The sequence below is a fragment of the Bombina bombina genome, chromosome 2 (genome assembly GCF_027579735.1).
Source record: "Bombina bombina isolate aBomBom1 chromosome 2, aBomBom1.pri, whole genome shotgun sequence".
Taxonomy (NCBI): domain Eukaryota; kingdom Metazoa; phylum Chordata; class Amphibia; order Anura; family Bombinatoridae; genus Bombina; species Bombina bombina.
The window spans coordinates 224,346,021-224,362,625 of record NC_069500.1 but is presented as its reverse complement, the minus strand read 5'-3'; positions in this window follow the sequence as shown (position 1 = coordinate 224,362,625).

Genomic DNA, 16,605 nt, shown 5'->3' with positions numbered 1-16,605 from the left:
GAGGTTAAAAGTATATTAATACAACTGTGTTGGTTATGCAAAACTGGGGAATGGGTAATAAAGGGATTATCTATTTTTTAAAGCAATAAAAATTCTGGTGTAGACTGTCCCTTTAAGCTTAGGTTTTTTTAATTTCACAGGTAAAATTTTAATTATTTTAAGATAGGCTTATTGTAATTTTAATTTAAAGTTTGGGGGTTGTTAGGTTTAGGGTTAATAGTTTAGTTTTTTGTGATGTGGGGGGCTGGCAGTTTAGGGGTTAATAGGTTTATTTAGGCTCGGTGATGTGGGAAGCCAGAGGTTTAGTGGTTAATTATTTAGTGGTGGCGATGACGGGGAGCGGCGGAATAGGGGTTAATATCTTTATTATAGTGTGGGCAATGTTGGGGTGCAAGGGAATAGGGGTTAATAACTTTATTATAGTGGTGGAGATGAGCGGTGGAATAGGGGTTAATAAATTTTATTAGTGGGTGCAATGTCGGGAGCAGCAGATTAGGGGTTAATAAATTTAATTTAGTGTTTGCGATGCGGGAGGGCCTCGATTTAGGGGTTAATAGGTAGTTTATGGGTGTTAGTGTACTTTGTAACATTTTAGTTATGAGTTTTGTGTTGCAGTTTTGTTGCGCTAAACTCATAACTACTTGTCTCAGATAGTGGAACGGATCGTGTCTGTATAGACTGGAGTGCAAGCATTTTAGCCTCACCGCACAACTTGTAATAATCATAATGGTAGCTCCCTTATCTCACTAAAGTCAGAAGCTACACTGAGAGTTTCTAAGTATTCATTTTGCAAGCAAATAAGTAAGTTGTTTTCTGTTTTAAACACAACCTGTATTTGTTATGTTTACTTTGATTTAACATTTTTTACTAAAGATGCACTTTTTCAAATCCCATTAAATAAGCCAAATCTGCACACGGATCATGCATCAAATTAACAAGAAGTTAACCATATTAAAAATGACAAAATATTTGTTGTATGTGAGTGGTCATCATTCATGTAAGATCCCTTGCATCCTTTTTCTAGAGCAAATAAGTCAATGTACTGCCATCTAACATGCTGTTTTTCAAATCTACTCATCTCTATGTATATCTGCACCTAGATTCACAATTTACATAGATAGCTTTTAGGAAGCAGACACAACAGAAATCAATAGGGGGCCCATACTGATGTCTGGCAAATAAAAAGAGGGATTATACCAGATCAGACAATATTACAGCTACCACATATATCTCACATTGTAATTATTCTGACCATAAGAGCTCTATCTTGTTGCACATGTCTGTCTTTCATAGATAGAGGAGATGGGTTGGAAATAAAGAATTGTCACAGGTAGTCCCACAAATAAGAGGAAAACAAGTTCCAAGTGTGTTTCTTCCCAGGTGTGGACAGGGAGTGCTAATAGTCAAATCTGTGTGTATCTGTGTCTGTACCGATATCTGTGTGTATACCAACTTAAGAAAATAATTACTTTGTATATATCATAGCAGTGACACTGTGTATTCCTTTTAACATTGTATCAATATGCTCACAATATTATAATAGGTACACTGGATAATATTAAAGTAAATAAAACTCCAGGCCCAAATGTAATACACCTAAAGGTGTTAAGGGAATTTAGCACTGTTATAGACAAACCACTACTTTTACTTTTTCAAGACTCATTATCAACAGGCATTGTACCCCAGGATTGGCGCAAATCTGATGTGGCGCCACTCTTCAAAAAGGGAAGCAGGGATGATCCAGGAAGCTATAGACCAGTTAGTCTGACATCAATAGTGGGGAAGATATTTGAAGGGATTATATTGATGAGCATATTCGTGTGATTATGAGTTCTAATCAGCATGGTTTTAGGAGAAATAGATCATGTCAAACTAATCTAATTAGATTCTATGAGGAAGTAAGTAAAAATATAGATAAAGGGGAATCAGTTGATGTGATATACTTAGATTTTGCAAAGGCATTTGATACAGTGCCACATAAGAGATTATTGCACACAATTAAGGGACTGGGAATAGCTGAAAATGTTAGCTCATGGATAAATAACTGGATAAAAGATAGGGAGCAACGAGTAGTAGTAAATGGATCATACTCAGATTGGACAAAGGTAATCAGTGGAGTCCCCCAGGGATCAGTACTGGGCCCTGTTCTTTTTAATCTTTTTATAAATGACTTGGAGGAAGGATTAAATAGCAACATCTCTATTTTTGCAGATGATACTAAGTTAAGTAAGATCATTAGGTCAGAGCAGCATGAACTTTCGTTACAAAGGGATCTGCAAAAATTAAAAGTATGGGCAAGTAAATGGAAAATTAGATTTAATACGGGAAAATGCTAGGTTCTACATTTTGGAAGTAAAAATAAGCAGGCAATGTATTTTTTAAATGGGACAAGACTTCGCCAAACAGAGGAGGAAAGGGATTTTGGGAGTAGTAATAGATAATAAGCTAAAGATGGGTGCACAATGCAGGGCAACAACTTCAAAGGCTAATAAGATATTAGCATGTATTAAAAGAGGCATTGATTCAAGGGAGGAAAGCATAATTCTGTCACTATATAAAGCCCTGGTAAGACCTCACCTTGAGTATGGAGAACAGTTCTGGGGATCGATCGCAAAAAAAGATATTGCAGAACTAAAAAAAGTTCAGAGAAGGGCCACAAAGCTAATAAGGGGATTGGAGAATGTAACCTATGAGGAGAGGCTAGCCAAACTGGGTCTGTTTTCCTTAGAAAAAAGGTGCTTGAGAGGTGACATGATTACTTTATATAAATATATTCAAGGCCCATATACAGAGATGGCAGAAGCTCTGTTTATTCTAAGAATATTGTTTGTGACCAGAGATCACAATTTAAGGTTGGAGGAAAGGAGATTTAATCTCCTGCAACGGGAAACATTTTCTCACTGTAAGAGCAATAAAATTGTGGAACTCATTACCAAAGGAGGTAGTGAATGCCAATACCCTAGATACATTTAAAAATAGTCTGGATACATTTCTGTATATAAACAAAATTCATGGATATGATTGCTAGTATTAAATGGGTCACCTTTTAGTGGGGTTATTTAAGCTTAACTGGAGCTTTTTGTAAGTATTTTAGATTTGTATAGGTTGAACTCGATGGACTTTGGTCTTTTTTCAACCTTATCTACTATGTTATCTACTATGTTACTATAGCTTACAGTCACACATGTTATCTTGTTAAGTTTAGCTTTTTACAAATACATTAAAAAACACAATTAATATGCTTAAAATGACATTGTACACTAGATTTTTCTTTGCATAAATGTTTTGTACATGATCCATTTATATAGACCGATCTGGGGGTGTTTTTGTAAAAATCTATACACCTAGATTACGAGTTTTTCGTTGCGGCTCATAATGCTGAAAATATGGCATTTTCAGCGTTAAAACAGCACCGCTGTAACACAACGTCAGTACCGCATTCGTAAAAATTACGTTTTTTTCATGGGATTGCCATAGAGCCGAAATTACCAGCTTTGCAGTAAGGCTGAAAAGTGAAAGTTACACCCTAAAACGACAAGATCCGTACCACCATCTAAAGTCAGTAGTTATGAGTTTTACACTACAAAGCTGTAACTTAAAACTCATAACTAAACTGTTACAAAGTATACTAAACAACCATAAACTGCCTATTAACCCCTAAACTGAGGCCCTCCCGCATCGCAAACACTATAATACATTTATAAACCCCTAATCTGCCACTCCCGACATCGGCACAAATAAAAAAATGATTAACCCCTAACTAACCACTCCCCAACATTGTCACCAATATACTAAAGTTATTAACCCCTAAACCTCCGCCGTCCGGCATCGAAAAAACACTATTTAAATATTATTAACCCCTAATCTGCTGTCCGCCCACATCGCCCCCGCTATACTAAAGTTATTAAGCACCACAAGCCACTATAATAAACCTACTAACCCCTAAACCGAAAGCCCTCCACAACGAAATATACTAAATAAAACTGTTAATCCCTAAACCGAAAGCCACCCACATCGCAATAAAGAAAATTTAAACTAGTAACCCCTAAACCTAACGCCACCCTAACTTTATATTAAAATTACAATTTCTCTAATTCGAATTAGCCAATAGAATGAGAGCTGCTTAAATCCTATTTGCTGATTTGAACAGTGAATAGGATTTTAGCAGCCCTAATTGGCCCTATTGGCTGATTCAATTTTTTCAGACAATAGGAATGCAAGGGACGCCATCTTGAATCACGCCCCTTGCACTGAAGATCCAGTGTACATCTACGGTGACTGTATGAAGAGGATGCTCCGTGCTGGATGTCTTCAGGATTGACCCGATCAAGATAGAAGATGCCGCCTGGATGAAGATTGAAGAGGCTGCCTGGATGAAGTCTTCTCGCTGCTTGGATCAGGACGTCATCACTGGGATAAAGATTGAAGAGGCCGTCTGGGTGAAGACTTTGCCGGGATGTGGATCATCAGGGGGTTAGTGTTAGGCTTTTTTAAGGATTTATTGGGTGGGTTTTATTTTTTAGTTTAGGGTCTGGGCAGTAAAAGAGCTAAATGCCCTTTTAAGGGCAATGCCCATACAAATGCCACTTTCAGGACAATGGGTATCTTAGGTTTTTTTAGATAGTTTTCTTTTTTATTTTGTGGGTTTGGGAGTGGGGGTTTGTAATGTTAGTGGGTCTTTGTCATTTTTTTTCAATAAAAGAGCTGATATCTTTAGGGCATTGTCCTACAAAAGGCCCTTTTAAGAGCCATTGGTATTTTATTCTAGATTAGGTTTTTCATTTTGTGGTGTTTTTTTTATGTGTATTAAATTGAAATCATTTTTTTTTTTTGCTAATTTGTTATTTTGTGTAATGTATATTTTTAGGGGATGTTTTTTTTTTTAGCAAAAGAGCTGTTTATCTCAGGGCAATGCCCTACAAAAAGCCCCTTTAAGGCCCCCCCCCAAAAGGCCGTTTTAAGGGCCCTTGGTAGTTTGGGGGGTGGGGGTTTGTATAGTGTTAGGGGGTGTTTGTATTTTTTTGGAGCAAAAGAGCTTTTTATCTCAGGGCAATGCCCTATAAAAGGCCCTTTTAAGGGTCCTTTGTAGTTTGGGGGTGGGGGTTTGTATAGTGTTAGGGGGGTGTTTGTATTTTTTTTGGAGCAAAAGAGCTGTTTTTCTCAGGGTAATGTCTTACAAAAGGCCCTTTTAAGGGCCCCCCAAAAGACCCTTCTAAGGGTCCTTGGTAGTTTATTCTAGATTAGGCTTTTTATTTTGGGGTGTTTTTTTTTTTTTTTTTTTAAAGGGTATTAGAATAGGAATAATCTTTATTTTTTGGGATAATTTCGTTGTTTTTTTTTTTGCAATGGTAGGTTTTTTTATTTTTTGTAATGGTAGTATTTTTTTGTGATTTTAGTGTTTTTTTATTTTTTGCAATGTTAGGTTTTAGTGTAAGGTAGCTAAGGTTTTATTTCACAGGTAAGTTTGTATTTATTTTAACTAGGTAGTTATTGAATAGTTAATAACTATTTACTAACTAGTCTACCTAGTTAAAATAAATACAAACTTACCTGTGAAATAAAAATAAAACATATGCTAGCTACAATATAACTATTAGTTATATTGTAGCTATCTTAGGTTTTATTTTACAGGTAAGTATTTATTTTTAAATAGGTATTATTTAGTTAATAATAGTAACGTTAATTTAGATCTAATTTCATTATGTTAAAGTTAGGGGGTGTTAGGGTTAGGTTTAGGGTAAGGGTTACGTTAGGGTTAGGGTTAGGTTTAGAGGTTAATATAGTTTAATTTAGGTTGTTGCGATGTGGGGGCTGTCGGTTTAGGGGTTAATAGGTATTATTTAGTTAATAATTGTAAGTTTAATTTAGATCTATTTTAATTATGTTAAAGTTAGGGGGTGTTAAGGTTAGGGTTACGTTAGGGTTACGTTAGGGTTAGGGTTAATAGTCTAATTTAGGTTGTTGCGATGTGGGGGGCTGGCAGTTTAGGGGTTAATAGTTTTATTTAGTGGTAGTGATGTGGGAGGCCAGAGGTTTAGGGGTTAATAGCTTTGTTTAGGTGGCGGCAATATCGGGAGCGGCAGATTAGGGGTTAAGAACTGTAGGCAAGTGTCGGCGATGTCAGGGTCAGCAGATTAGGGGTGTTTAGACTTGGGGTTTATGTTAGGGTGTTAGGTTTAAACTATCTTTTATTTTCCCCATAGACATCAATGGGGCTGCGTTACGAAGCTTTTGTTGCCTCGATCGCAGGTGTTAGACTTTTTTTTTGCCGGCTCTCCCCATCGATGTCTATCGGGAAAACGTGCACGAGCACGTCAAACACAGCGCTTGTTTTGGGAGCGGTATGGAGCTTAAAATCTCCATATCGCCCGCACAAGCATTGTTTTTTTAAACTTGTAATGGCAGCACTATAGGAAATTAAATAACACCACTTTTGTGCCGTTCTTTACTTTCTCTATAGCGCTCAAAAATCGTAATCTAGGTGATAGTTTTGCTTATTTTTAAATAACATTGCACTTATTTTCAGACTCCTAACCAAGCCCCAAAGTTTTAGATGTTTACTGATATATACAGACTTTAGATTGCTTCTGTTTGTATAATGGGTCTATTCATTTGCAGAGGAGGAAAGGAGGGAGGGTCTACTCTCAGTCCCTTTCAGTGGGTGTCCCAGCCTAACCGCATCAACAATGCTATATTGGGAGCTACTAAGTAAGTTTTTAAAATGTTTTATACTGGATTTTTGTATCAGTATCTGTGCATATTATTCTTTATAGTAGTGTCTATTACATGCAGTTAAATGCGAATGGGTGTATACTGTCTCTTTAAGCAGTCAAAGTATTAAACTTATTAAAAAAAATGTAGTTTTACAATTATGCAATTTGTAACCTTGCAAATTAAAAAAAATTAGAATTTGAATTTTATGTTTTCCAAAACTAATATGTTGCTAGGCTAATAAAAATCATACTTTCGAAGCTGAGAAAAGAAGTTTAATTATAATAGTATTCAGTTGTTTCACTTGTTTACAGCCAATAAAATAGTAATGGTTACATAGCCATGAGATCAAGTTTTAAAATCCTTACAATAAAGAGTCTCTTTTTTCCATTAAAGGGATAGTAAACCCCCAAATTTTAATTTTATGATTCAGATAGAACATACAATTTTAAACAACTTTCCAATTTAATTCTATTATAAAATGTTCTTCATTCTCTTGCTATCCATTGCAGAAGGGACAGCATTGCACTGCTGACAGGAAGCTGAAAATATCTATTTAGCCAATCATAAGAGACAAATGTGTGCAGGCACCAATTAGCAGCAGCTCCCGCTAGTGTATGATATGTGCGTTTTCATTTTTTAACAAGGGATACTAAGAGAACGAAGCACATTTGAAAATAGAATTTAATTTAAAAGTGTCTTAAAATGGCATGCTCTATCTGAATCATGCAAGTTTAATTTTGACTTTCCTATCCCTTTAAGTAAATTTAATGTAATTTCTTTATTGCTATTGCCATTTCATTCTAAAAGAGTGCACTATTTCAACATTAAAGTGCATTAAGGGAGGAATGAGCAATCATTGCTCCCTGCCCTTATGTATATGAAGGAACATTTGTGTGCATTAGCCAAGTGGCAGAATATGTCCCCCATAATTATCCTAGCATGTGTTATCACATACACAGCATGTATTTAACAACTTTCCTTCTTATTGGGAAAATGCACATATATTTAGTGACCATGCAGGCATGCAATCAGAGAGTAATTATCTAGAAATTGCCATAATTGAGCCGTTACTATTACAATTGTCCGAGATAATTCAGTACCAACCATTAACCTACAGATAGTAAAATTCTACAAATATTTTAAGGAATTTTTAAAGGTCAGTGTATAAAACTTATTGTGCTTAATAACATAATACTTGCCATTTTACAAATAAGTTTAATGCAAAGATCAAAATAATAATAAAAAGAAACACATAAATGCTGCTAATGAACATTTTAAAAAAGAAATGCACTTTACTATTATAATAGTTTTATTGATAACTGTTCATCTTACTATTATTTTTTTAATTATAAATTAAGGTAAGGTTACATACAAATATGGAGCCTTATATGCTAATAATGAGTTATATGTCAATTAGAAGAGCCACACATAGGCCTAGATTTGGAGTTCGGCGGTAAAAGGGCTGTTAACGCTCCGCGGGCTTTTTTCTGGCCGCACCATAAATTTAACTCTGGTATCGAGAGTTCAAACAAATGCTGCGTTAGGCTCCAAAAAAGGAGCGTAGAGCATTTTTACCGCAAATGCAACTCTCGATACCAGAGTTGCTTACGGACGCGGCCGGCCTCAAAAACGTGCTCGTGCACGATTCTCCCATAGGAAACAATGGGGCTGTTTGAGCTGAAAAAAAACCTAACACCTGCAAAAAAGCAGCGTTCAGCTCCTAACGCAGCCCCATTGTTTCCTATGGGGAAACACTTCCTACGTCTGCACCTAACACCCTAACATGTACCCCGAGTCTAAACACCCCTACCCTTACACTTATTAACCCCTAATCTGCCGCCCCCGCTATCGCTGACCCCTGCATATTTTTTTTAACCCCTAATCTGCCGCTCCGTAAACCGCCGCCACCTACGTTATCCCTATGTACCCCTAATCTGTTGCCCTAACATCGCCGACCCCTATATTATATTTATTAACCCCTAATCTGCCCCCCACAACGTCGCCGACACCTGCCTACACTTATTAACCCCTAATCTGCCGAGCGGACCTGAGCGCTACTATAATAAAGTTATTAACCCCTAATCCGCATCACTAACCCTATAATAAATAGTATTAACCCCTAATCTGCCCTCCCTAACATCGCCGACAGCTACCTTCAATTATTAACCCCTAATCTGCCGAGCGGACCTCACCGCTATTCTAATAAATGGATTAACCCCTAAAGCTAAGTCTAACCCTAACACTAACACCCCCCTAAGTTAAATATAATTTTTATCTAACGAAATAAATTAACTCTTATTAAATAAATTATTCCTATTTAAAGCTAAATACTTACCTGTAAAATAAATCCTAATATAGCTACAATATAAATTATAATTATATTATAGCTATTTTAGGATTAATATTTATTTTACAGGCAACTTTGTAATTATTTTAACCAGGTACAATAGCTATTAAATAGTTAAGAACTATTTAATAGTTACCTAGTTAAAATAATAACAAATTTACCTGTAAAATAAATCCTAACCTAAGTTATAATTAAACCTAACACTACCCTATCAATAAAATAATTAAATAAACTACCTACAATTACCTACAATTAACCTAACACTACACTATCAATAAATTAATTAAACACAATTCCTACAAATAAATACAATTAAATAAACTAGCTAAAGTACAAAAAATAAAAAATAACTAAGTTACAGAAAATAAAAAAATATTTACAAACATAAGAAAAATATTACAACAATTTTAAACTAATTACACCTACTCTAAGCCCCCTAATAAAATAACAAAGCCCCCCAAAATAAAAAATTCCCTACCCTATTCTAAATTAAAAAAGTTACAAGCTCTTTTACCTTACCAGCCCTGAACAGGGCCCTTTGCGGGGCATGCCCCAAGAATTTCAGCTCTTTTGCCTGTAAAAAAAAACATACAATACCCCCCCCCCCAACATTACAACCCACCACCCACATACCCCTAATCTAACCCAAACCCCCCTTAAATAAACCTAACACTAAGCCCCTGAAGATCTTCCTACCTTGTCTTCACCATCCAGGTATCACCGATCCGTCCTGGCTCCAAGATCTTCATCCAACCCAAGCGGGGGTTGGCGATCCATAATCCGGTCCAGAAGAGGCTCCAAAGTCTTCCTCCTATCCGGCAAGAAGAGGACATCCGGACCGGCAAACATCTTCTCCAAGCGGCATCTTCGATCTTCTTCCATCCGGAGCGAAGCGGCAGGATCCTGAAGACATCCAGCGCGGAACATCCATCCGGACCGACGACTGAACGACGAATGACTGTTCCTTTAAGGGACGTCATCCAAGATGGCGTCCCTCGAATTCCGATTGGCTGATAGGATTCTATCAGCCAATCGGAATTAAGGTAGGAATTTTCTGATTGGCTGATGGAATCAGCCAATCAGAATCAAGTTCAATCCGATTGGCTGATCCAATCAGCCAATCAGATTGAGCTCGCATTCTATTGGCTGTTCCGATCAGCCAATAGAATGCGAGCTCAATCTGATTGGCTGATTGGATCAGCCAATCGGATTGAACTTGATTCTGATTGGCTGATTCCATCAGCCAATCAGAAAATTCCTACCTTAATTCCGATTGGCTGATAGAATCCTATCAGCCAATCGGAATTCGAGGGACGCCATCTTGGATGACGTCCCTTAAAGGAACAGTCATTCGTCGTTCAGTCGTCGGTCCGGATGGATGTTCCGCGCTGGATGTCTTCAGGATCCTGCCGCTTCGCTCCGGATGGAAGAAGATCGAAGATGCCGCTTGGAGAAGATGTTTGCCGGTCCGGATGTCCTCTTCTTGCCGGATAGGAGGAAGACTTTGGAGCCTCTTCTGGACCGGATTATGGATCGCCAACCCCCGCTTGGGTTGGATGAAGATCTTGGAGCCAGGACGGATCGGTGATACCTGGATGGTGAAGACAAGGTAGGAAGATCTTCAGGGGCTTAGTGTTAGGTTTATTTAAGGGGGGTTTGGGTTAGATTAGGGGTATGTGGGTGGTGGGTTGTAATGTTGGGGGGGGGGGTATTGTATGTTTTTTTTTACAGGCAAAAGAGCTGAAATTCTTGGCGCATGCCCCGCAAAGGGCCCTGTTCAGGGCTGGTAAGGTAAAAGAGCTTGTAACTTTTTTAATTTAGAATAGGGTAGGGAATTTTTTATTTTGGGGGGCTTTGTTATTTTATTAGGGGGCTTAGAGTAGGTGTAATTAGTTTAAAATTGTTGTAATATTTTTCTTATGTTTGTAAATATTTTTTTATTTTCTGTAACTTAGTTCTTTTTTATTTTTTGTACTTTAGCTAGTTTATTTAATTGTATTTATTTGTAGGAATTGTGTTTAATTAATTTATTGATAGTGTAGTGTTAGGTTAATTGTAGGTAATTGTAGGTAGTTTATTTAATTATTTTATTGATAGGGTAGTGTTAGGTTTAATTATAACTTAGGTTAGGATTTATTTTACAGGTAAATTTGTTATTATTTTAACTAGGTAACTATTAAATAGTTCTTAACTATTTAATAGCTATTGTACCTGGTTAAAATAATTACAAAGTTGCCTGTAAAATAAATATTAATCCTAAAATAGCTATAATATAATTATAATTTATATTGTAGCTATATTAGGATTTATTTTACAGGTAAGTATTTAGCTTTAAATAGGAATAATTTATTTAATAAGAGTTAATTTATTTCGTTAGATAAAAATTATATTTAACTTAGGGGGGTGTTAGTGTTAGGGTTAGACTTAGCTTTAGGGGTTAATCCATTTATTAGAATAGCGGTGAGGTCCGCTCGGCAGATTAGGGGTTAATAATTGAAGGTAGCTGTCGGCGATGTTAGGGAGGGCAGATTAGGGGTTAATACTATTTATTATAGGGTTAGTGATGCGGATTAGGGGTTAATAACTTTATTATAGTAGCGCTCAGGTCCGCTCGGCAGATTAGGGGTTAATAAGTGTAGGCAGGTGTCGGCGACGTTGTGGGGGGCAGGTTAGGGGTTAATAAATATAATATAGGGGTCGGCGGTGTTAGGGGTAGCAGATTAGGGGTACATAGGGATAACGTAGGTGGCGGCGCTTTGCGGTCGGAAGATTAGGGGTTAATTATTTTAAGTAGCTGGCGGCGACGTTGTGGGGGGCAGGTTAGGGGTTAATAAATGTAATACAGGGGTCGGCGGGGTTAGGGGCAGCAGATTAGGGGTACATAAGTATAACGTAGGTGGCGGTCGGCAGATTAGGGGTTAAAAATTTTAATCGAGTGGCGGCGATGTGGGGGGAGCTCGGTTTAGGGGTACATAGGTAGTTTATGGGTGTTAGTGTACTTTAGGGTACAGTAGTTAAGAGCTTTATAAACCAGCGTTAGCCAGAAAGCTCTTAACTCCTGCTATTTTCAGGCGGCTGGAATCTTGTCGTTAGAGCTCTAACGCTCACTTCAGAAACGACTCTAAATACCAGCGTTAGAAAGATCCCATTGAAAAGATAGGATACGCAAATGGCGTAGGGGGATCTGCGGTATGGAAAAGTCGCGGCTGAAAAGTGAGCGTTAGACCCTTTAATCACTGACTCCAAATACCAGCGGGCGGCCAAAACCAGCGTTAGGAGCCTCTAACGCTGGTTTTGACGGCTACCGCCGAACTCCAAATCTAGGCCATAGTGTGTTGAATATGTTTTTGAGTGTTTTTGAAATATGCTACCCTTCCAAACCACTACAGTTAAAGAACCAGTAAATACAATATATTTGCATAAAATATAAATGCACAATAAAAAGACAATGCAATAGCATTTAACTTCAAATGAGTAGCAATATTTTTTCTTACAAATTTCAGTTATGTTTATTTCCACTCACAAATGCATATACATATATTCTGTGCATTTTTGCACATGCTCAGTAGGAGCTGGTGACTTAAAAAGTGTAAATATAAAATTGGTTTAAATTGAGGTTTATGGGGGTTGAGAGATAAAATTTTAACAAATTATTAAATAAAGATTTAAAAAAAGCTTTGTGTACATATACACATGTTAAAAAGACACTGACTTTGTTGCAGGATGACAAAGATACAGTATCTAAGATGTGGTCAATAATATATTATTTTTGCTTCTTGATGATGTTGGACACTCAAAGCTACTCCGTTGACTTGTTTCAGATTTGATGAGGTTTAGCTGTATTCAAAAGTGTTCAGCATTTGAAAACTGTATTTTTTAAGGAAAGACCATCTAGCTTTTTTCTATTCTGTTTTTATTCTACCTATCTATTTATCATATATCTATCATCTATATTGATCTATAATTCATTCTGAAGAGTATTTTTTCCTTTTTCTTCTTTATTGCTTCTGTTTTTAGTTTTTTCTTCTCTTTTAATATACTGTACATTTGTTCTATTTTAATACATATTTGTATTTATCCAAGGTCATTCTATCTTTTGGTCTTTGCTATGTGAAGCTTGCTGATGATATCCATATATTCTTCTCTTTCTCCGGATTTACCAATTAAAGTATTGAGAGATATGGGGAATATTTGGCAGCTGACTGAGTATGACTAAACATCTAAAGCTTAGTTCTGATAAAGAACATTTAATATACAGGGAGTGCAGAATTATTAGGCAAGTTGTATTTTTGAGGATTAATTTTATTATTGAACAACAACCATGTTCTCAATGAACCCAAAAAACTCATTAATATCAAAGCTGAATAGTTTTGGAAGTAGTTTTTAGTTTGTTTTTAGTTATAGCTATTTTAGGGGGATATCTGTGTGTGCAGGTGACTATTACTGTGCATAATTATTAGGCAACTTAACAAAAAACAAATATATACCCATTTCAATTATTTATTTTTACCAGTGAAACCAATATAACATCTCAACATTCACAAATATACATTTCTGACATTAAAAAACAAAACAAAAACAAATCAGTGACCAATATAGCCACCTTTCTTTGCAAGGACACTCAAAAGCCTGCCATCCATGGATTCTGTCAGTGTTTTGATCTGTTCATCATCAACATTGCGTGCAGCAGCAACCACAGCCTCCCAGACACTGTTCAAAGAGGTGTACTGTTTTCCCTCCTTGTAAATCTCACATTTGATGATGGACCACAGGTTCTCAATGGGGTTCAGATCAGGTGAACAAGGAGGCCATGTCATTAGATTTTCTTCTTTGATACCCTTTCTTGCCAGCCACGCTGTGGAGTACTTGGACGTGTGTGATGGAGCATTGTCCTGCATGAAAATCATGTTTTTCTTGAAGGATGCAGACTTCTTCCTGTACCACTGCTTGAAGAAGGTGTCTTCCAGAAACTGGCAGTAGGACTGGGAGTTGAGCTTGACTCCATCCTCAACCCGAAAAGGCCCCACAAGCTCATCTTTGATGATACCAGCCCAAACCAGTACTCCACCTCCACCTTGCTGGCGTCTGAGTCGGACTGGAGCTCTCTGCCCTTTACCAATCCAGCCACGGGCCCATCCATCTGGCCCATCAAGACTCACTCTCATTTAATCAGTCCATAAAACCTTGACTATTTTGAATGAAACGCTTGATTGTTCGATGAACACACTTCAGAAGCTTTGCAATTTTAAGAGTGCTGCATCCCTCTGCAAGATATCTCACTATTTTTTACTTTTCTGAGCCTGTCAAGTCCTTCTTTTGACCCATTTTGCCAAAGGAAAGGAAGTTGCCTAATAATTATGCACACCTGATATAGGGTGTTGATGTCATTAGACCACACCCCTTCTCATTACAGAGATGCACATCACCTAATATGCTTAATTGGTAGTGGGCTTTCGAGCCTATACAGCTTGGAGTAACACAACATGCATAAAGAGGATGATGTGGTCAAAATACTCATTTGCCTAATTATTCTACACTCCCTGTATTTTACTTTTAATAATCATCATCTGTTAGGTACCTAGCTAGAGTTGAGATTGAGAAACAGAATATATAATTTCAATAATTTTACATCAATATCATATTCCTTATTGCATAAAATACATATTATTCATTTAATACAATTGAAGCTAATTTATATTTTTTTAAAGGAACATTATACACTCATTTTTTTCTTTGCATATATGTTTTGTAGATGATCTATTTATATAGCCCATAAAGTTGTTTTTTTTTTAAATATATATATAGTTTTGCTTATTTTTAAATAACATTGCTCTGATTTTCAGACTCCTAACCAAGCCCCAAAGTTTTAGGAGAATACCGTCAGATACCTACTCCAGCTTGCTCCTGTTTGTGTAAAGGGTTTTCCAGCTACCTTTTCGACAGAGATAAACTGAGAGCTTCTAAGTAAGTTTTTAAACAGTTTTATACTGGATTTTTATATCAGTATCTGTGCATCTTATTCTTTATAGCAGTGTCTATTACATGAAGTTATATGAAAATGGTTGTATACTGTCCCTTTAAGAAGTATTGAGGTTTTTATAACCCTACAATTAATTAAATACACTTATAGATTTCAAAACTGGCAATTTCCCTGTGAAAAGACAACAAAGCAGTAATAGGAAACACAAGAAATATTTTTAGAGATCAAATAAAACATTCATTGCAATAGAACAAAAAATGATTCATAACATGGTTTCAGAAATTGTGCTAGAAGGATTTATTTATTAAAAAGTTTAGGATTAAACCCAATTGCAAAGAACCCCCTTCTTAATCTCTAGCTCAATTACTATTTTTGTGCAAGTAGTTTTTTTGATACTTGTCAAGGAAGTGACATCATTTTCAGTTCAAGGACATTTTATATATATTAAAGAATATTATTATCATGTGACTGATTATATAAGGGTTTTAATACATTGCAAGAAAAATAAACTGCACCTGATCTAAAAAATATTTTCCTGATTATAAAAAAGAAACATTTTAATTTCTATTTCTTTCCATTTCAGTTTTCTTTATGATTTGAAATTTTATTTTTTGTCAGCCTGGACTGTGCTGAGAAAACAGAATAAAAGAAAGAAAATGAAATGTACACTGATTGATCTATCATCTATCTATCTATCTATCTATCTATCTATCTATCTATCATCTATCTATCTATCTATCATCTATCTATCTATCTATCTATCTATCTATCTATCTATCATCTATATATCTATCTATCTATCATCAATCTATAATCTATCTATCTACTTGTAAAAAGAAAGAAGAAAGAATGTAAGAGAAGTCATAAATATTTTATGCTCTCAAAATTTAACAACACATTTCATCTCAAACATTTAAAGTACAAACTCATCCTTATTTGTGTGTTTACACTCTAGAAAGCTGCTTATAGAAGGCCACGGACAGTGATTGATGACTATGTGTGAAATGCGGTCCTGATTGGCTCACAGTTCAGGTTATGCTCAGAAGCCTGTTTGCTTTGTGGATCTAGGGTATAGCTTATGCGTTTAACACATTTTCATCTGCTACAGTGGATAAATAGGCCTATATTTATCAAGGTCTGTCTCTCACAAGAGCTGCTGGTGCAACGTCGCCCCCTGAAAACTCGTGGCCAATTGGCCACCAGCAGGGGGGTGTCAATCAACCCGATCATACTCGATCGGGTTGATTTCCGGCGATGTCTGTCCGCCTGCTCAGAGCAGGTGGACAGGTTATGGAGCAGCGGTCTTGTGCAGGCTCGCCAGAAATATGCCCATAGGATTTTCTTGTAAAACAAAAACAACAAAAACTAATTTATATTTGCAATTAAAATAAAAATTTGCCACATACTGTGCAATTCACTCATTAATATACATTATGTTCTCAATTTATCCAGCAGAGGATGCAGTTTTGGAGGGCTAGTGTTGCAAGCTCACTCTGGTTAATTTTATAAATGTGCCTCAAATGTCGCCAAAATACAGTGTAGTGTATTTTATTAAAAAATAAAA